This window comes from Lathyrus oleraceus, chromosome 3 (genome assembly GCF_024323335.1).
Source record: "Lathyrus oleraceus cultivar Zhongwan6 chromosome 3, CAAS_Psat_ZW6_1.0, whole genome shotgun sequence".
Taxonomy (NCBI): Eukaryota; Viridiplantae; Streptophyta; class Magnoliopsida; order Fabales; family Fabaceae; genus Lathyrus; species Lathyrus oleraceus.
This window is the reverse complement of record NC_066581.1, coordinates 66597405-66619186: the sequence shown is the minus strand read 5'-3', so window position 1 is coordinate 66619186 and position 21782 is coordinate 66597405.

Below are 21782 nucleotides of genomic sequence, written 5' to 3'. Positions count from 1 at the left end.
TAGCAGCCAAAATCACAGAAGTTATTCATCCTAAAAAACTGCATTTTCCTAACTTCTTCCAAAAACTTTCAAGGAACACAGCTTGGCCAGCCTTGTTCCATTATCCAAGCAACCTTGTGAGCTTGATGTCGTTATGTTTTCCCAACTGGAAGCAGCTTTTCCAACACTGTCTCCAAAGAAGCTCAGCCATGGCAGAAGTAGTTAGCATCCAAACCAAGCCATCTCAAGCAAAACCTTCTTCATCATTCATCTTTTGAGGACCTTGGGAGCAACTGTTTCAAGCATTGGACATCAAACAACAACTGCACCACAGCTCTTCTTCAAATTTTGGTAAATTTCGAATCTCTCATTTTCCAAAACCAGGCCATGCTTATTGTAGTTCCTTGTATGCTGATTCTATTGATATTTGAATCGTGTGAAATGGCCTTGTATTGAGTGAGAACTTTGATTCTTAAGTTTCATGTTCAAATATGTTCTTGGTCATTGCTTGTTATGTAGCTCAAATTAATGAAAATCAAGGCTAGATTCATGTTGTATGTTGTTTGATGATCACAATGGTATAGCCAATTGCAATTTTTAGGCAAGTTTGAAAATCACGATTTGGGATGCCACTGTTCATGAAACCCTAGCTTTGAATTTCCCAGATTTTTCCCCATTTTTCGTGCTGCCTGGTTTAAACTCCCTCATCCAATCAAAACATTTCATTTTGTGCCCAAAACGACTGTGTTTGGTTAAGTGAATCATGATATTACAACTTTGCCATTCTTGCTCCATTTATTTCATTTTTATTTCACATTTCATAGCCAATCTTCCAAAAATCATAACTTGCTCATTTTTGATCCAAATTCAATGGGATTTTTTGTGTTGTGTTCATCATGATCTCTACTTTTTTATCATTATTTTTCCAGAATTTTTGGGTGAGTGGTTTTTAAATGGTGCTAGGGTTTGTGACATGTGACCAAATTTTGTACACTTTGCCAAATCAATTGTGAAATGATGAGAATGTATCCAATGACTCCCAAATGTTTTGTGCTTAAACTAGACACACTCATGGTGATCTTGGTATAGAGTTTGTGAATTTATCATTTGTGGTTTGTGAGTTATGTTTTTTTGAATTAAGGTGTGACAATTTGTGTCACACCATTGATGTCCAACTTCATGATTTTCATTGCCATGTTTCCTTACCTCCAAATGACCCCAAATTTTGCATGAACCTACTCTTGTATGTCTAGTTCACATGTGAATTTTCTTGGAATTATTTGTGGCATTTCCTAATTGTTTGAGATTTTCTCCCCTGCCTAGTCAAATGTTGACTTTTTGTGACACATGTTCCCATTTCATTTGTGAAATTCTCATACTTTATTAGATGGACATGAAATTTTATATGTGATAACTAGACATCTCAAGCTTGGCATTGGTGTTAATCTCATTCATTTCTCATCTGTTTTCAATTTGATATGATTTTTTGAAGTTGACCCATGCTTGTTGACTTTCTTTGAGCATGTTCAAATGTGCTTTGACTTTCTGATTTTCATTGACTGCCTTCCACTTGCCCAAATGGGATGAAATTTGACATGCTTACCATGCTATGTGTTAGGTTTGATCATGATTTATTTGATGATTTTTGGAAAATGTTTAGATTGCTTTTGGTGCAAGTCTTGCTGTTGACTTCTATGAGCTTCTGTTTGCCATGTTTTGACCTAAATGGTTCATGAAATGATGATGATGATTGATATGAGTGTGAGCCCAATTGGTTTTGTTTCCTAATGGTTTGAACATGATTTTGGATACTTGACCCTTGCTGTCTTGACTTTCTTATTCACTTTTGACCCTAGGCTTGCCCTAGTGGTCCTGCTACTCACCTTTGAGCTTGTGTTTTCAGGTTGACCATCAAATGGCCATTGAGACCAATTCTTTTTGATTGAGCTTACTCAAGTATCATTGCCTGACCCCTTTGTTTTGTAGGTGGCTTGGCCCACATGCCATAAGCCTTATGCCTTGCACATCCATGTGCCCCTAATGGACAGTTGTTGTCTGTTCCTGTTTGTTTTGTTTGAAGTTGCATACTAACATCTGCTTGACTGTTTCAGGTGCTTTAGTTGCTTAGTTCCTTGTGAACTTTTTGCTTTGCTTTGTTTGTATAAGCAATTTGCATTGAGGTATGTCTCTTTTGCTCCATGTAGTCTGGAAGACCTGGCCTGTTACTTGGCCAGGCAACTGTCTGAAGTCCTCCTTAAGAGGCAATGTTTGTGATTGTTTAATTTTGTCCTTGCATAGAGTCAAAGTCCTCCTAAGTGAAGAGGCGATTGGTGGAAGGTAGGGATATGCAATCTATCCCCCACTATTCAGTGTGTCATCTGTTTTGCTCACACCACTGTGTTGATGCATTACAGATACAAACCCAAGATCTTGTACAATGGTACAGTTGAGTCAGTTTTAAATGTGTAGAAGGGTTCCCACTTTCTGAACCCACACATTCTTGTCAAATGCTCTCCCTGGCCAGGGATAGAAGCAATGAGGCACACCCCTCATCACCTTTCATCTGCTTCACCTTAGTCTCTCAATGGCAAGGTTAAGAGCAACATTCACCCAGTTCCAGAGGTTTGTTTGTTGAGGTTGATATGACCCCTTGACTAAAACCTAACCCTTGTTTGAGCCACTTGTTTGTGTATAGCGTGTGCTATCTGTGCTTGTAGGATTGTTTGACTTGCTTCCTGTGCAAGTTAGGATAGTTTGACTTGCTTCCTGTGCAAGTTAGGATAGTTTGACTTGCTTCCTGTGCAAGTTAGGATAGTTTGACTTGCTTCCTGTGCAAGTTAGGATTAGTTTAGACTTGCTTCCTGTGCAAGTTAGGTTTTGCTTGGCTTGCTTCCTGTGCAAGTTAAGTGTGTGTGGCTTGCTTCCTGTATGAGCCATACTTAGGATAGGTTGGCCCTCGTGCCATTTAGCTAGAAACCTTAACTTAGGGTTGATTTTGCATGACAACATCTAGGCTCGAGTCGTAGTCTCCCTAGAGTTGTGTCTCCCTCTGTTATCTGGTTAGGCTAGTCCTTTATCCCTGCGTAGGGGAACTACATCGCCCTGATCTTCATACCAGATGAAGTATGTAGGCAGGAGATTGAGCTGATCTCTCCGGGCGCCCTTTCTTTCTTTTGTGTGTGTTGTCTGACAGTTGCTAGGCTCGAGTGCCTGACTCCTTAGCAATTTGTTGTCTGTTTGTTTGAATGCGTGCTTGACAGTTATAGGCTGAGTCCCCGACTCCCTATCAATCTGTTGTGTTGTTTTGGTTCGGATGCTGACATAAGTCCAGTGATTGGCAGTCGGGCTCCACGTTTGCCTGTGTCTTGTTTGTTTGTGTGCGTGTCAGCCGAGCTACGAATGCTCTGATTCTTCTCTCGTCCGAGAAGATACGTATGCATAGGATGCGATATCCTAGCGAGCATGTGTCGTTTCCCCAGTCCGAACTACTTCGACTCTGATGTCTATGCCTGATAGACTAAGTAGGCCCAGGATACGACATCCTGCCGAGTTCAGTTTCAGTCAGTCTCTTGCGTTTCTTTCAGCCAGTGTGTGTGAGTATTTGAGCAGTGTTTAGCAACCAATTTCCTTCCTTTTGTGCGTGGATCCCGTAGAGTACTACGGATGCGTAGGGGTGCTAATACCTTCCCTTCGCATAACCGACTCCCGAACCCATACTCTCTGGTCGCGAGACCATGTTCTTTCCTAGGTTTACTCTGAGCGTTTCCTTTCCCTCTTTTGGGATAAATAACGCACGGTGGCGGCTCTGTTGTTCTTTCTTCTCCCGCCGGTTTTTCGCGCGATGCGACAGCTGGCGACTCTGCTGGGGACTATAGAGAAGTTGACCTATGCTGGTCCATCTTCCCTGAGCGAGTCTCTCCTAGCGCTCTCTAGGTTAAGGTTTTGGTTGCCTTGTGCTGTGTTTATTTATTGCATTCATTATTTACTGTTTGCATTCATTGTCTTTTGTTTGCATTTATGTTTGCATTAATGTTTGCATTTATTCATCTGTTCACCTGGCTGGTTGTTTGTTTCTCTGTGTGTGGGGGGGAAGAGTCAGTTGAGGTAAAAGGTCCAATACCCAGACCATGAGTGAAATCTAGGATACCTAGGAATAGAGTGATTCATGGGAAGCGGGTGGTATGGCGCCACTTAGCGGAACATTGATATCACGAGCAGTTCAGACCCTGGTGGGATATTATCGGTGCATACATCGGGTGTGCACAGGATGATATTCTGCGAAAGGTTATTTATGCTGCGTTTCTCTCGGCCTTACCCTGGCCTAGATGACACCCGTGAGTGGGGGGGGGGTTGATCATTTTTAACAGGTACAGTTGGTGACTCTCGGTACAGATGGTGACTGTGAATTATGGACATTTATTTCTGGGACGCCGGAGTTCTGTCCGTGGTTTATCAGCGGGTTCCGTTTATTTCGGATCCCCGGGTTGAATTTGAAAGTACCTGTTCAGAGGAGCTGGCTGTCATCCGTTCAATGGATGTTCCTGTGATGATAGTGATGTAACCTCCAGTTTCGTTTATTTCGGAACCCCCCAAGTTGGATTTATGGTGACTTGATCCCACAGATATAACTGGTTCAGAGAAGCAGAGGGTCTACAGTTGACTTGGTGGCACAAGGGCCTGCATTCATGCATTTGCATCATATCATCTCGCATTCATCTGCATTCAACTCATGTCTGTCCGTACTCAGGGTCCATTATTTTTTTAACTAAGACTCAGGTTGAGAGACATCCAGATGGCAAAATGTTGTTGATTAAATTTTATCTGTCTCAATGAAACCAGAAAAACAAAAAGAGAGAGAACTGAATATTCCTAGTACGGACAGACATTGCATGTGTGAGTCATACTAACCCATTTGCTGTTTTGTAGGTTCCAGTAATTCAACCGGTGTGCATAGCTTGTCTGTTCAGATAACCTGCTGGGGTCAACAAATCCAAGCTGATGGATCTTCTCAACGCCGATATCTTTGAACTGAAAGGGATGATGAGGGACTTGTTCAGTGTTGTGCAAGGGCTTGCCTTGGGACAGAAGGCCATGTCTGAAAGATTGGAAAGGATCGAGGAATGGCTGATAGTGGAGAAAGTCCAGGGGAAGGCTCCGTCCTCCGAAGTGAACAAACCTTCTGGTACTGTAGCAGAGAAACCCTCCGACAGTGGTCCATTCAAGAAGAAGGTTGAGCCAGTCGGTGTGCCCGCAAAGAAAGAACGTAGCAAAGATCGTTATCATCCTTACGCTGCCACCATATCCACTCCTGTCAGCAATCCACCTGCTCAACAGCAACAACTGCCACCTCAACAGAAGACACTGGGAGCTAAGAGCCAGGTGAAGAAGAAGAATGAGGATCGACAGTTTGAGGAACCACCGGTGACTTATGCCTTTCTTTTCCAAAGGTTGAGAGATCTGGGATTAGTTCGACCGAGGATTTTGATTCCTATAGAACAGCAGCGGAGGCCTACAAATTATGATAAGAGTGCCAAGTGCGAATTCCACTCTGGGGCACCCGGACACAGCATTGAAGGTTGCAGAGCTTTTAAGCATCTCGTCCAAGATCTGGTGGACTCCAAGGCTATTAGCTTGGCCCAGATAATGAATGAGGATGTCGACCCCGCACTCAGGCAGAGACCAGCAAAAGTCAAGATGGTGAAGAAGGCCAAGAAAGGAGTAGAAATGATTGAAGAGGGTCAGCTAAAAGGTCCAAAGGCTATGTTTCCAAAACTTCTGCTACAGGATGGAGCCTTACCTGCTGTTGATAATGCTTATGCCGCCGTCACTACAGAAGAGTGTGTATTGATGAAGGACACGACCCAGAAGATGAAGAAAGTGGAAATGGACGGTGTAAGATGTAAAGCACCCAGTCTGGCAGTTGAAACCGTCCAGGTGGAGAATGTCCGTGTCACTGAGAAAGAGAAGAAGCTGTCCATTTCTTCTTATAAACAAGCTCTGGAAGTGGTGAGGAACAAAGAGGCCCAAGGCTGGGGAAGGATCATTGACATCGTGGCAAAAGCAGACATGTTTGGAGTCGGTTATCATCCGGATTTAGAGTCGTCTAGACCAGACAGAGGATGTCATCCACTGTACGCCTTCGTCAGCGCAGGAATATTGGATCCTGGTCATGCCCGTTCAGTGGGTGAAGATGTTGACAACGACCGCGAGCTTGAGGCGTGGATAAAGTCGTGCGTGCCAGGCAACTGGAAGGCCTCCAAAAGCATCACTGTCACTCATTCAGAAGAGTAGTATTTCTGTTTTTCAATTTTTGTTTGCATGAAAGCCATACGTTTTGCCCAAAACGTAATGGTCCATTGTAAGGGCCATCTCATGTGTTTCATTATGCAACATTTTGCATCAGTAATGAATGGATGTTTTTGTAGTTAAAAGCGGTGTTCCCTGTTTTTCATTTAATTTTGCAAATTTTAAAAAGAAAAAAAAAACAAATAAAAATGGCAACGTTTTTTTCATTCTCTTTCCTTTTGATTTTGTCTCGTTCCAAAGTGATCACCCTCCTGATCTCACCGATAACGATTTGGTTACACCTCTGTATGACTTCGACAATTCGATCTATCATGACAGAGAAGAAGGCGCAGAAGATTGTGATCAGCTGGAATTAGCCAGGTTGTTGAAACAAGAGGAGAAGGTGATTCAACCGCACGAGGAGCGATTCAAGATTGTTACTCCAAGCTCCGCCGAGGTTAGAAAGCAAAAGCTGAGGCCAACAAAGGATGAGAAAGAGAGAAGGTGTGAATAGACTATCAAGATGTGAGCAGAGCTAATCAGAAAGATGGATTCCCGGTACATCACAATGAGGTACTGGTTGATTTTTATGGCTCAGGTCTCAGTGTTTATCTTCATGGATGGCTTCTTGGCCAAGACCAGATTGAATTGTTGCCAGATGATATGGAGTGAACCAGGTCCATCACACAAGGGGCACCTTCTTGTTCTAAGTTGATGTCGTTCCATCACATGAGGCCGGTGCCACGTATCAGAGGTCTACGGTGACTTTGTTTCGTGATATGATTCATCGTGAAAGCAAAAGCCATGTTGATGACATGATGGCAAAGTCCCAAGCAGAACAGGGGCATCCAGTAGACTTGGGGCAAGTTGTTTGACCGTTTGAGACAACTCATACTGTTGAGTCTGAAGCAGTGCACTTATGGAGTGTTGTCCGTCAAGCTACCGAGGCTTGTTGTGAGCGAATCAGAGGAATCGAGGTCAATCCTGCTAAAAAAAAAAAAAAAAAAAAAAAAAAAAAAAAAAGAGATAAATTGCAGGAACCTCTGATTCTGATACCTCAGTAAAAGAGATAACTGTTAATCCGGTACTTGATAACCCTCGAGGGGTCTACGAGGTGCGTATTGAGTCAGCATGACTAGTCTTGTCGAAAAGAGTATGCAATTTACCTAAGCAAAAAGTTTATCGACTGTGAAACAATACACTCACTGTTCGAAAAAACTTGATGTACTTTGGCATAGGCTGCTCGCCGACTGAGACAGTATATGCTGATTCATACCACTTTGTGAATGTCCATAATGGATCTGATCAGATATGTGTTTGAGAAGCTAGTAGCAACCCGTGTGAAGGTTATCAACCAAGGAAGTTTGAGGTCCCTGATGAGGACATCTCGAGGTACTCAAATCGAAGGATTGAGAGTGACTGATCCCGGAGGAGGGGCCTGACCCTGAATCCGAACGGATTCCGATGTCTGAGGGGGAAGAGATGAGGTGAATAAGTTAGTGCTTCCCGGATCACAGTTGGTTGCACCAACAATGGTGGCTGAACATAAAGTCGGTATCCTGGATATTGAACCTAGGGATGTGCATCTACCTGGGGCAGTGTCTCCCTCACAAATGTGTGAGAAATCAGAGAAGACCAAAAGGATAAAGACTCGGGATGACACGTTGAGCCCAGCTGAGGGAAAGGGCTGACAGTTACCTGGCATGGGGCAATGGCACCCAGTGAACGAAGCATGTTGTTAACCAAGAAGTGTGACCTCGCGTGTACCCCGTGGAAGAGTTGGTTGAAAAAGATCCTTCCTCCTCAAAATGATTGTGGGGCAAATGGACAAACAGTTATGAATGTCCGTTCGTGGTCAAGAAGGTCCCATCTGACAGAACCTTGTTGTTTATGACCACAGATGACGACGATTTTCCATTCCCTGTGAATGCGGACGCAGTTAGAAAATACTTCGTGAAAGAAACCCGCTGGACAAAAAAAAAAGAATAAAGAGTCCAGGCAAAAATGGGCATCCCGGCGAACCAAGAAAAAAAAAGAGAGAAAGGTTCGGGCAAAAGTTAGGGATAATAAAAAAAAAAAGAGCTGTACACCCGGCAAGTTGAAAACCCGCAAGGGCGACTTGGGCAAAAAAAGGGTATCCCGGTGGACTGAAACCCGAAAGGGCGGTCCAAGCAAAAGAGGGATTGAAACGAACAACTGCGTCCAGCGTGATCATTTGTGCTCATGATGACTTGGATAATCTCCGACAGAGACCGATCGGAAGCGTCTTGTTCAGAAGACAGAAGGTGCGGAAAGTCCTGAGGACATATGAGGTGTAACTGAGTTGGAACCCGATGAGATCGCAGTTTCACGTTGCCATTAGGATAAATTTTTTTTTTATTTTATGTGCAATCACCTCTTTCCAGGGTTTGCTTCCTGTGTATTGCTCAATTGTGAGCCATCTTTTATTCCGGTCAAATAAAGCGTGTGTTCGATTAAATTTTGTTTTTGTGTCATTACTGTTTTGATTACGAAAACATCTATTCATTTTGATAAGAATATTTGCCTTTTGGAACATAGAGGTCCCTTCTGATGCATGCTTGTGAGATTGAAATCTGGAAATCTTACTTGGAAGTCTGAGTGACCTAAGTGTTGAAATATCAGGACACCTGGGGCATACCTGGGGCACGTTTTTTATCTGACGATCTCTTGTGCAGGTAATGTTAGACATCTTCATTCACTTGCCAGTTGAAACATGAACCTTTTTTGACAAGAGACCCCCTCAGAGTCCAACCAGGGGCAACGGATAGTTGAGCGGTGAAAAGACGGTGAAGGATTACGACAACGGTCCTGGAAAATTAATCAAGAAGACTCTTCAAAGTCTGATGATTGGAAGGTTTGTATGAATACCAGGAGTTCGATCCCCGTGGAGTACGGACGAGATTGGGAATACAAGATGATGGAGCAGAAAAGTCCAGAAGAGTCTGAGAGTTCTTAAAAGTGGAAAGTCAGCACTATGGGTGGATAATGGATACCAGTGTTCAACAAGTCGACCGACATCCCTGTCAAACGAGCTGTATCTCCCCGGAGGATTGAGAGTGTGATCTCCCTGGCAGATTCGAGATCGTTGTCTCCTCAGCAAGCCTGAAGGTTATCACGTCCCGGCCCAAACCGGTATTGAAGCTATCAGAGTTATTGCCCCTGCAGAGATACCTGTGGACAGTACCTTCTTTCCCCAACAGAGTTAAGGATTGCTTCTCCCCAGCAGGCCTGTGCTTGCAGATTTCCCCAGTTGAGAATCCCCGCTGAGCGCCTGGCAGTCATCTTCCCTGGGAGTCCCCCAGTGGAGTTTATCAGTAGACTGTTGGTGTGTTCCCCAACAATTGGTTTTGTGACGCTGTTATCTCCGGTATGGCCGTGAGTACTTATCCTAAGCAGGTTTGTGGGAATTCATCTCCAGCATGATATGACGTGCTATCATCCTTGACAGAGTTGTTACTCTTGCCACTACGGTTGTTCTCTCCGCTAGGATTGTTCTCCTCCGCAGAATGGCGTGGTTTTTCCTCAGCAAGTTCCCCGAGCGGAGCGGGTCTCATGAAATACATCTCCAGCAGTGATTCTCCTACATATGGACTGGTTGGGTCGTCCCTAGTGAAGTAGCATTTATTTCTCCAGCAGAGTTCATCCTACCAGTGGATTGGACGGGTTTCTGTAATAGACTGATATCTGTATCCCTAGCGGAGTTGTGACTGTTTTCCAAGTCTGAAGCTGCCTTCCCAGCAGAGGTTGTGTTGACGGTTTTTCCTCAGCAAAAGTTTGTCTTTCCCCATGCAGAATGGAAGTTGACTTGGTTATAGGATCCCCAGCACAGTTCCCAGAGTTCCCCGGTGTTGTCTCTGAAGGAGACGTGTGTTTATGCATTCAGCATTTAGATAAGCATAGCATATCGCATCATTAGTGCATAGCATTTCCATAATCATGGGGCATTGTGTAAAACAAGAAAAACTCATGCATCAACATTGCAAGCATATCCATTAGCCCTAGGCCGTGGCGACCAGCCAAGATTGGGTTGTTGGAAAGAGTTTAGCATCGCGCCATTGGATCGGCTTCAGAATTGGGTTCATCAACATGGTTGAGAGGTTGGTGTTTTCCCAACAAGTGATTCCTCAGTCGAGTGGGTATCCCCAGCAGTGTTACTCCCCAATTGTTAGCGTCTTGCCAGCTTGGGTCTTTTCCCTTAAGCAGAAATGGGTATGTCTGATCTCTCCATGTAGAGTCTACCCCTTAAGCAGAAAGTGTCAATCTCTTCCTGCCATTTCCCCACTGAGATACATCCTCGTGGATGACGGTTGCTTCCGTTCCCTCCCTAATGGGATGGGTTTTCCCTATTGAATTCTTTCCTCATTAGGATGAGTCTTGATTCAGTCTGCCTTTTTAGATCGATCCTGAATTGGCTTCTTGTTAACTGTCTCCTGTGCTTCCCTGGGGCATAAATGAATAGTCGCTCACTAACCGGCACTCATTCATTTCATCCTCAGCGGAATTTGTGGCCTCTACCACCAAACCGGTAGCTGTAAGTCCTATCTTTGTGGTTTTCTACCCACTAGCTGGTAGTTGTAAAATCCCACTTTCCTCCCCTTGTTGGAATTAACCCTTTGTGCTCATCCCGATGATGACTGGTTACTTTTCCGTGGTTTCCTGCCTACAAACCGGTAGATGTAACCCCCTCTTTGTGGTATTATTGGTCTTGCCCCCTTTGGATACTTGCTTTGATCAAGCAGTATTGTCCCCATTGGGTCTTCACTTTCTTTTTGGATACTTGCTCCAAGTAGCAACTTTATCCTCTTTTGATTGGTCATCTTTTGCATACCTAGTCTGGTACCCAGATGCCTTTCTTATCGGTCGATTATTCATTTAACAACCTACAACCCGGTTATGGATAATCTTCCATGCGAGTGTATTATCTACGTTTTGACGGCTATAGATAATATGTACTTATGATTTCCCGGTATTCAGACCGAAGGAGTTTCCGACGATCAGGTCGATGTACTCATGGCACAAGGCCAATTTTCCGGTATTCAGACCGAAGAAGTATTCTCCTCTCCGTTGGTGTCGATAAACGTCGAGTTTTTCCCGATCATCCGTTGATGATTCGGTTGTGTCTTCCTTCCCAAGTGAAGTATCCTCTTCTCCGTTGGTGTCGATAAACGTCGAGTTTTTCCTATTCGTCCTATGACGTCTAGTTGTACCTGTCCCCATGTGGATTTACCTCTCCGTTGGTTTCGATAAACGACGAGTTTTTCCCAGTCGTCCGTTGACGTCTGGTTGTGTTTCTCTCATTCCCATTCATCTGTAAATGTCTGGTCGATCTTTTTGGTGTCTGTAAACATCATCTTTCGATGTCTGTAAACGTCGAGTCTTCCCATTCATCAGTAAATGTCTGGTCGATCTTTTTGGTGTCTGTAAACATCCTCTTTCGATGTCTGTAAACGTCGAGTTTTCCCATTCATCTGTAAGTGTCTGGTCGATCCTTTTGGTGTCTGTAAACATCATCTTCCGATGTCTGTAAACGTCGAGTTTTCTCCCATTCATCCGTTGATGTCTGGTCGAGTCTCCCCAGTCATTCATTAATGTCTGGTTACCTCTCCGTTGGTCCCGATAAACGTCGAGTTTTTCCTGGTCGTCCCCAGTTGGTTACCTCTCCGCTGGTCTTGGTAAACGTTGAGTTTTTCCCATTTCGTCCGTTGACGTATGGTTGTATCCCTTCCATTCATTCATTAATGTTTGGTTACCTCTCCGTTGGTCTTGGTAAACGTTGAGTTTTCCCATTTCGTCCGTTGACGTATGGTTGTATCCCTCCCAGTTATTCATTAATGTCTGGTTACCTCTCCGTTGGTCTTGGTAAACGTCGAGTTTTTCCTAGTTGCCCGTTGGCATCTAAGTGTGATTTCTTTCCCCCATTCATCGTCGTTGCGATGTCTGGATGTGGCTGTACCCCTTGAAAAAACAAAAAAATATACCCAGTAATAAATATCACATCCCAGTGGACGTTTCCATTGGTGGATCCCTGTATTGTGCAAATTCTTCGGTTCTTGGTATTCAATCCCTGTTTACCCTGAAAGTCTGACAGCCGTTGCTCTCATCCATTCGGGTACCCAGCTGATTGAATAGGGGCAGCTGTAGCACCTCAAATTTGCACCTATCATCATGCATACATTTTCACATTAGGTCATGGCATATCATGGTCCATTGCATAGCATTGCATTGTCCCTCAGTTGCCTCAAGAGCAAGCAATCAAGAATTAGGTCAAACTAATCTCCTGATCAGTCAACCAAGCAAGCAAAGGAATTTCTCATTGAATCAAGACCTTGGGGTTTGTGAAACAAGTTCACATGACTTGGAGGTCTATTTGAAGTATTTTGGTCAAGGATTGAAGGCTTGGAGATCATCAGTTCATACACAGACTGTCAAAAACCCTAAAAAAGTCAACTGTCAGTCAAAGCAATGGTTGGTGGTCATTCTTGTGGAATTTGGGCACCATGGTCAATAATCAAGAGTTCATACAACTTGGGACATCATTTGAAGTCAAGTTCTCAAGGAATTAGGGTTTGGAAGTCATCAGTCAATGCATAATCAGTCAGAAACCTTAAAAAGTCAACTGTTGGTCAACTGTCCATTTAATCAGTGATTGGATGATTGGAATTGGTTTGTGAGAGTTCATTCATGTCCAAATAGTCATCATATATCATGCCAAACACCATCATGGAAGAATTTGAAGCCAGATCATGAATTTCCCAAAATGGAAACTGGGCCTGTAACTGAAACTTACTAAAAATGGAAAGTTTTGATCCTCAAACTTACATCATGATACAAATGAATTTTTGCCCAACATGAAAGTTGAAGATCTTGTTCTCCCATTTCCAAAAAGTCCTAGAACTCTCAATTCCCATGTGTGGTTGGAAAGTTATGATCGAATCGATTTCAGAAAATCTTGAACTTCAAAGGGCCATATCTCTCAAACCGTTTGGCCAATTTTGGTGGGGTTTTTTCCTACATGTCACATTTGATCCCCTCTTTCCAAAAATATAAATTTCATGAGCCAAAACTTCACCAATCAAAATGGCATATTTTGACCTTTTTCATTTAAATGAAAGTTTGACCAAGAGTTGACTTTTTGATTTAAACATTTTTTCAACATTTGGCCAATTGGAACAGCTCATAAATGTCATTTAGAATGTGTTTGCAAAGTCAAAATATGCAGTACATAAGGCCATTGCTTGGTTGCTTGAATTGTAAGAAAAGTACAAGTTTCACTATACCACTCCATGCTTGCATTTGAACCATGCCTTGGTACCTTCAAACAGAACTTTTAGAGGCCTTTTTCTGTCATTTGAGACCTCATCTTGCAGCCTAAACCAACAACAATAGAAGGCCATGCTTAGTTGCTAAAAATTGGGCAAAAGTACATGTGTTCACCATGCTTCCACAACCATACTTGTACCATGACCATAACAACATACCTCCTCATCATATTTTCTGCAGATGGAGGACAGTAGCAAGACAGTAGCAAAAACCATTTCATCACTCATCCTAAAACTAATTCACCTGGCCATTTGTGTTTTTGCTGTAAAAAACAAAGTGCATGATTTCCTGCTACAGCTGCCACAAAACCAACATAAGACTGCAGCAGAAAACCATGGATTGACCTTGCCCTCACTTGGCTATTTTTCTGTCAAAAACACAACAAACTAAGGCTGGCTTGACACATATCCTGCATGATTTTCCTGCCACTTGTAGACAACAGCACACCTTTTCATTCTTGAAGCAGCCAACACCTAACAAACCTCATTCATAAAAGATAACCTCACTTGCATTTTGCAGAGCCTTGCTATTTGCAATTTTCGGACCAAGCACAAAGTGACCAAACACATTTTCTGTCCAACTGCAGCAACAACAAAAACTCCAAACCAGCACACACTCTAAAAAACTGATTTTGCTGTTTTGGCACAAAGAGATTTTTTTTCTGTCAAAAAACATAACAAGAGGAACAAAACCACCTTCACTCACTTCCTAAAGAATGGACTTGGCTTGGCCCTTGCTCTCCCACACAAACACATAAAACAGAACTTTCAACCCCCCATTTTTTCTGTCATAAGAAACCACAACAGCAACTGCTAACAGCAGATGTTAAAACTTCATCTTTTTCCTGTCATGAACAAGTAACAGCCAAACCAGCAAAAAAACCTTGGTCCTCTCATTTTCTCTCAAGCCTCACTTTGGCTATTTTTCTAAAACCAACCAAAAGCCTCACTCACCTTTTTTTGCATTTTTTAAAACCCTGTCCAAAACACCACAAAACCTAGCCTGGCCCTGCTTGACACCATATCCTCCATCAATCTCCTGTCATGAGTAACAACAATCACAGCCACACAAAACCATTTTGGCCAAGGAAGAAAAGCATGGCTCACATTCTAAAAAACTAACCTTGCTTGGCAATTCTAATTTGCTGTCAAGAACCCCTAAGAATCAAACCCTGCAGCATCCAAGAGCAACATCCCACAGCAGGAATTCACCTTGCCTTTGCCTATCAAGAAAACCTGTCAAGGGCTTCCAAGAACCTGAGCCTTGCATTGTGTTTCCAACATCCATTCTATCATTTTCTGTCATTTAACAAGCCTTGCTAGTAACCATCCAACAGTAGAAAACCCTTGGCTCCCACCCTCTCAAAAACACACTTTGCATATTTTCCAAAACTCATGATGAACTAAACCTGGCCTTGTTTGTTTTACCATCCTTTCACCATTTGAGTACACTAAGAGCAGCCACACAAACCAACAGAAATTTCACTCATGCCAAAACTCATCCTTGGCCATTTTTCTCAAGATCTTCAAAAACTCAAGTAACCCTAGCAAGTTTTATTGGTTCTTCTCATCCAAGCAACATAAAGCAGCAAATTAAAACTTCATTTCTTGTCAAAAGAAACCAGCAGTAGCAGCCAAAATCACAGAAGTTATTCATCCTAAAAAACTGCATTTTCCTAACTTCTTCCAAAAACTTTCAAGGAACACAGCTTGGCCAGCCTTGTTCCATTATCCAAGCAACCTTGTGAGCTTGATGTCGTTATGTTTTCCCAACTGGAAGCAGCTTTTCCAACACTGTCTCCAAAGAAGCTCAGCCATGGCAGAAGTAGTTAGCATCCAAACCAAGCCATCTCAAGCAAAACCTTCTTCATCATTCATCTTTTGAGGACCTTGGGAGCAACTGTTTCAAGCATTGGACATCAAACAACAACTGCACCACAGCTCTTCTTCAAATTTTGGTAAATTTCGAATCTCTCATTTTCCAAAACCAGGCCATGCTTATTGTAGTTCCTTGTATGCTGATTCTATTGATATTTGAATCGTGTGAAATGGCCTTGTATTGAGTGAGAACTTTGATTCTTAAGTTTCATGTTCAAATATGTTCTTGGTCATTGCTTGTTATGTAGCTCAAATTAATGAAAATCAAGGCTAGATTCATGTTGTATGTTGTTTGATGATCACAATGGTATAGCCAATTGCAATTTTTAGGCAAGTTTGAAAATCACGATTTGGGATGCCACTGTTCATGAAACCCTAGCTTTGAATTTCCCAGATTTTTCCCCATTTTTCGTGCTGCCTGGTTTAAACTCCCTCATCCAATCAAAACATTTCATTTTGTGCCCAAAACGACTGTGTTTGGTTAAGTGAATCATGATATTACAACTTTGCCATTCTTGCTCCATTTATTTCATTTTTATTTCACATTTCATAGCCAATCTTCCAAAAATCATAACTTGCTCATTTTTGATCCAAATTCAATGGGATTTTTTGTGTTGTGTTCATCATGATCTCTACTTTTTTATCATTATTTTTCCAGAATTTTTGGGTGAGTGGTTTTTAAATGGTGCTAGGGTTTGTGACATGTGACCAAATTTTGTACACTTTGCCAAATCAATTGTGAAATGATGAGAATGTATCCAATGACTCCCAAATGTTTTGTGCTTAAACTAGACACACTCATGGTGATCTTGGTATAGAGTTTGTGAATTTATCATTTGTGGTTTGTGAGTTATGTTTTTTTGAATTAAGGTGTGACAATTTGTGTCACACCATTGATGTCCAACTTCATGATTTTCATTGCCATGTTTCCTTACCTCCAAATGACCCCAAATTTTGCATGAACCTACTCTTGTATGTCTAGTTCACATGTGAATTTTCTTGGAATTATTTGTGGCATTTCCTAATTGTTTGAGATTTTCTCCCCTGCCTAGTCAAATGTTGACTTTTTGTGACACATGTTCCCATTTCATTTGTGAAATTCTCATACTTTATTAGATGGACATGAAATTTTATATGTGATAACTAGACATCTCAAGCTTGGCATTGGTGTTAATCTCATTCATTTCTCATCTGTTTTCAATTTGATATGATTTTTTGAAGTTGACCCATGCTTGTTGACTTTCTTTGAGCATGTTCAAATGTGCTTTGACTTTCTGATTTTCATTGACTGCCTTCCACTTGCCCAAATGGGATGAAATTTGACATGCTTACCATGCTATGTGTTAGGTTTGATCATGATTTATTTGATGATTTTTGGAAAATGTTTAGATTGCTTTTGGTGCAAGTCTTGCTGTTGACTTCTATGAGCTTCTGTTTGCCATGTTTTGACCTAAATGGTTCATGAAATGATGATGATGATTGATATGAGTGTGAGCCCAATTGGTTTTGTTTCCTAATGGTTTGAACATGATTTTGGATACTTGACCCTTGCTGTCTTGACTTTCTTATTCACTTTTGACCCTAGGCTTGCCCTAGTGGTCCTGCTACTCACCTTTGAGCTTGTGTTTTCAGGTTGACCATCAAATGGCCATTGAGACCAATTCTTTTTGATTGAGCTTACTCAAGTATCATTGCCTGACCCCTTTGTTTTGTAGGTGGCTTGGCCCACATGCCATAAGCCTTATGCCTTGCACATCCATGTGCCCCTAATGGACAGTTGTTGTCTGTTCCTGTTTGTTTTGTTTGAAGTTGCATACTAACATCTGCTTGACTGTTTCAGGTGCTTTAGTTGCTTAGTTCCTTGTGAACTTTTTGCTTTGCTTTGTTTGTATAAGCAATTTGCATTGAGGTATGTCTCTTTTGCTCCATGTAGTCTGGAAGACCTGGCCTGTTACTTGGCCAGGCAACTGTCTGAAGTCCTCCTTAAGAGGCAATGTTTGTGATTGTTTAATTTTGTCCTTGCATAGAGTCAAAGTCCTCCTAAGTGAAGAGGCGATTGGTGGAAGGTAGGGATATGCAATCTATCCCCCACTATTCAGTGTGTCATCTGTTTTGCTCACACCACTGTGTTGATGCATTACAGATACAAACCCAAGATCTTGTACAATGGTACAGTTGAGTCAGTTTTAAATGTGTAGAAGGGTTCCCACTTTCTGAACCCACACATTCTTGTCAAATGCTCTCCCTGGCCAGGGATAGAAGCAATGAGGCACACCCCTCATCACCTTTCATCTGCTTCACCTTAGTCTCTCAATGGCAAGGTTAAGAGCAACATTCACCCAGTTCCAGAGGTTTGTTTGTTGAGGTTGATATGACCCCTTGACTAAAACCTAACCCTTGTTTGAGCCACTTGTTTGTGTATAGCGTGTGCTATCTGTGCTTGTAGGATTGTTTGACTTGCTTCCTGTGCAAGTTAGGATAGTTTGACTTGCTTCCTGTGCAAGTTAGGATAGTTTGACTTGCTTCCTGTGCAAGTTAGGATAGTTTGACTTGCTTCCTGTGCAAGTTAGGATTAGTTTAGACTTGCTTCCTGTGCAAGTTAGGTTTTGCTTGGCTTGCTTCCTGTGCAAGTTAAGTGTGTGTGGCTTGCTTCCTGTGTGAGCCATACTTAGGATAGGTTGGCCCTCGTGCCATTTAGCTAGAAACCTTAACTTAGGGTTGATTTTGCATGACAACATCTAGGCTCGAGTCGTAGTCTCCCTAGAGTTGTGTCTCCCTCTGTTATCTGGTTAGGCTAGTCCTTTATCCCTGCGTAGGGGAACTACATCGCCCTGATCTTCATACCAGATGAAGTATGTAGGCAGGAGATTGAGCTGATCTCTCCGGGCGCCCTTTCTTTCTTTTGTGTGTGTTGTCTGACAGTTGCTAGGCTCGAGTGCCTGACTCCTTAGCAATTTGTTGTCTGTTTGTTTGAATGCGTGCTTGACAGTTATAGGCTGAGTCCCCGACTCCCTATCAATCTGTTGTGTTGTTTTGGTTCGGATGCTGACATAAGTCCAGTGATTGGCAGTCGGGCTCCACGTTTGCCTGTGTCTTGTTTGTTTGTGTGCGTGTCAGCCGAGCTACGAATGCTCTGATTCTTCTCTCGTCCGAGAAGATACGTATGCATAGGATGCGATATCCTAGCGAGCATGTGTCGTTTCCCCAGTCCGAACTACTTCGACTCTGATGTCTATGCCTGATAGACTAAGTAGGCCCAGGATACGACATCCTGCCGAGTTCAGTTTCAGTCAGTCTCTTGCGTTTCTTTCAGCCAGTGTGTGTGAGTATTTGAGCAGTGTTTAGCAACCAATTTCCTTCCTTTTGTGCGTGGATCCCGTAGAGTACTACGGATGCGTAGGGGTGCTAATACCTTCCCTTCGCATAACCGACTCCCGAACCCATACTCTCTGGTCGCGAGACCATGTTCTTTCCTAGGTTTACTCTGAGCGTTTCCTTTCCCTCTTTTGGGATAAATAACGCACGGTGGCGGCTCTGTTGTTCTTTCTTCTCCCGCCGGTTTTTCGCGCGATGCGACAGTGGGGAAACCAATGTGATCCACTGGGAAAACATCTTACTCTGCTGAAGCATCGACCCTGTTGGGGAATACAAAAACACTGCCAGGGAGATAACACACCACAAGGTACTGAGTCAACCAACTTAGTTGGGGAAAAGAATCGAAACTCTGCTAGGGAACAAACACTCCGCAGGGGAACTGAATCAACACAAACAACTAGGAATACCCGAAGGGTCAACTGCTTGGGGAACCTCTGATGCTTATCACTTAATGACTTGCTGCTCTTTGAAGTGTTGTTGATACTTCTTTTTAATTGCTTTGAAAAATTCTTGTTTTTATATGTTTTTTAAGAAAAAGATTTTGATTAAAAAATTTTAATTTGCAAAATGATCATAATAAAATTTAAACTATTGGCTGAAGTAAATAAGAGTAAAAACAATTGGACAAAAGCTCAACTTTATTTAATGAGATGGTAGTCTGTAAATGACAAGACTCCATAGAATTTTACAAAGTTGAAAATGGTAATTTACATGGAAAAGGGTTACATTGAATACAAATGATCCTTAGTCCTTCTACCAACTCTTGATATCCACTGTGCTCTTGACCGCTGCTGGGATGATGAATCAACGTCACCCTTGTGCTCAACTAAGGTCCTTCCAAAACTGGGCGATCAGTAGACTACAGTTACTTGTCATAATCCCTAATTTTTGCATAAGTTTCCCCAAGGTGGGGTACTCAACTTATCGGGAAATTCTTTCTGTTTTTTATGTCTCTACATTTTGCCTGGGTCGCCCTTTCGGGTTTTCAATCCACCGAGACGCTCTTTTTTTGCCTCAGTCGCCCTTTCGGGTTTTCAACTTAGCGAGCTGTTCTTTTTTTTAGGCGAAGTATTTCTTGACTGCATCTGCGTTCAAGGGACGAGTGAACTCTTCACCATCCATAGTTGTAAGAATCAAAGCACCACCTGAAAAGGCTCTTTTCACAACATATGGGCCTTCATAATTAGGAGTCCATTTTCCCCTAGAATCTGGTTTGAATGACAGGATCTTCTTGAGAACAAGGTCACATTCTCTAAACACACGAGGTTTGACCTTCTTATCAAAAGCTTTCTTCATCCTCTGCTGATATAACTGACCATGACACATGGCAGTCAATCTCTTCTCTTCAATTAAATTCAGATGGTCAAACCTGGTCTAACACCATTCAACCTCAGTCAACTTGGCTTCCATGAGCACACGCAATGAAGGAATCTCAACTTCTACGGGGAGCACAACTTCCATACCATACACAAGAGAGAAAGGGGTTGCCCCTGTTGAAGTATAGATGGATGTACGATTCCCATGCAAAGCAAATGGGAGCATCTTGTGCCAATCTTTGTATGTGACAACCATCTTCTAAATAATCTTCTTAATGTTCTTGTTCGCAGCTTCAACAACCCCATTCATCTTAGGTCTGTAAGGAGAAGAATTATGATGTGCAATCTTGAAGACTTTGCAAAGAGCTTCCACCATATTGTTATTCAAGTTCGATCCATTATCAGTAATGATCTTACTTGGCATACCATAACGGCATATGATCTGATTCTTGATAAACCTTACAACAACTTGCTTGGTTACATTCTCATACGATGCCGCTTCAACCCATTTTGTGAAGTAGTCAATAGCTACCAAAATGAAACAATGTCCATTTGAAGCTTTGGGCTCAATCATCCCAATCATATCAATTCCCCACATGGAGAAGGGCCATGGGGAAGAAATAACATTCAGTAGTGTCAGAGGAACATGAATCTTATCAGCATAAATTTGACATTTGTGGCACTTCTTCACAAACTTGCAATAGTCAGATTCCATTGTCAGCCAATAGTAACCTGCTCATAACATCTTCTTCGCCATTGCATGTCCATTGGAATGAGTACCAAAGGAACCTTCATGCACTTCGGTCATCAACAAGTATGCTTCGTGTCTATCCACGCATCTGAGAAAAAGCATGTCGAAGTTTCTCTTGTACATTATATCACCATTCAAGTAGAAATTACCGGCTAATCTTCTCAAAGTCTTCTTATCTTTCAAAGATGCCCCAGACGGGTAAATCTGACTTTGGAGGAAACACTTGATGTCGTAATACCATGGCTTCTCGTCTTTGATCTCTTCAACAACAAACACATGAGCTGGCCTATCAAGACGCATCATAGATAAATTGGGAACTTCATTCCAATACTTTACCATAATCATTGACGCCAATGTTGCAAGAGCATCTACCATCCGGTTCTCATCTCGAGGGATATGATGAAACTCAACCTTTGTAAAGAAAGTTGAAATCCTCCTCGCATAATCTCTATATGGTATTAAACCGGGTTGATTTGTCTCTCATTCACCTTTGATCTGGTTCACAACCAAAGCTGAATCTCCAAAGACATCTAAATACTTGATTCTGAGATTCATGGTCTCTTCAGGCCCCATAATGCAAGCTTCATATTCTGCCATGTTGTTCGTACACTTGAAAGTCAATCTAGCTGTAAATGGTAGATGCGTGCCTTGAGGAGTAATAATCACTGCCCCAATGCCATTTCCATATTGATTAACAACTCCATCAAATACCATGCCCCAACGGGAACCAGGTTCTGGCCCTTCTTCAAGCAATGGTTCATTATAATCTTTCATTTTCAGGTACAAGATCTCTTCATCAGGAAAATCATACTACACTGACAGGTAATCTTCAATTGGTTAGTAAGCCAAATGGTTAGC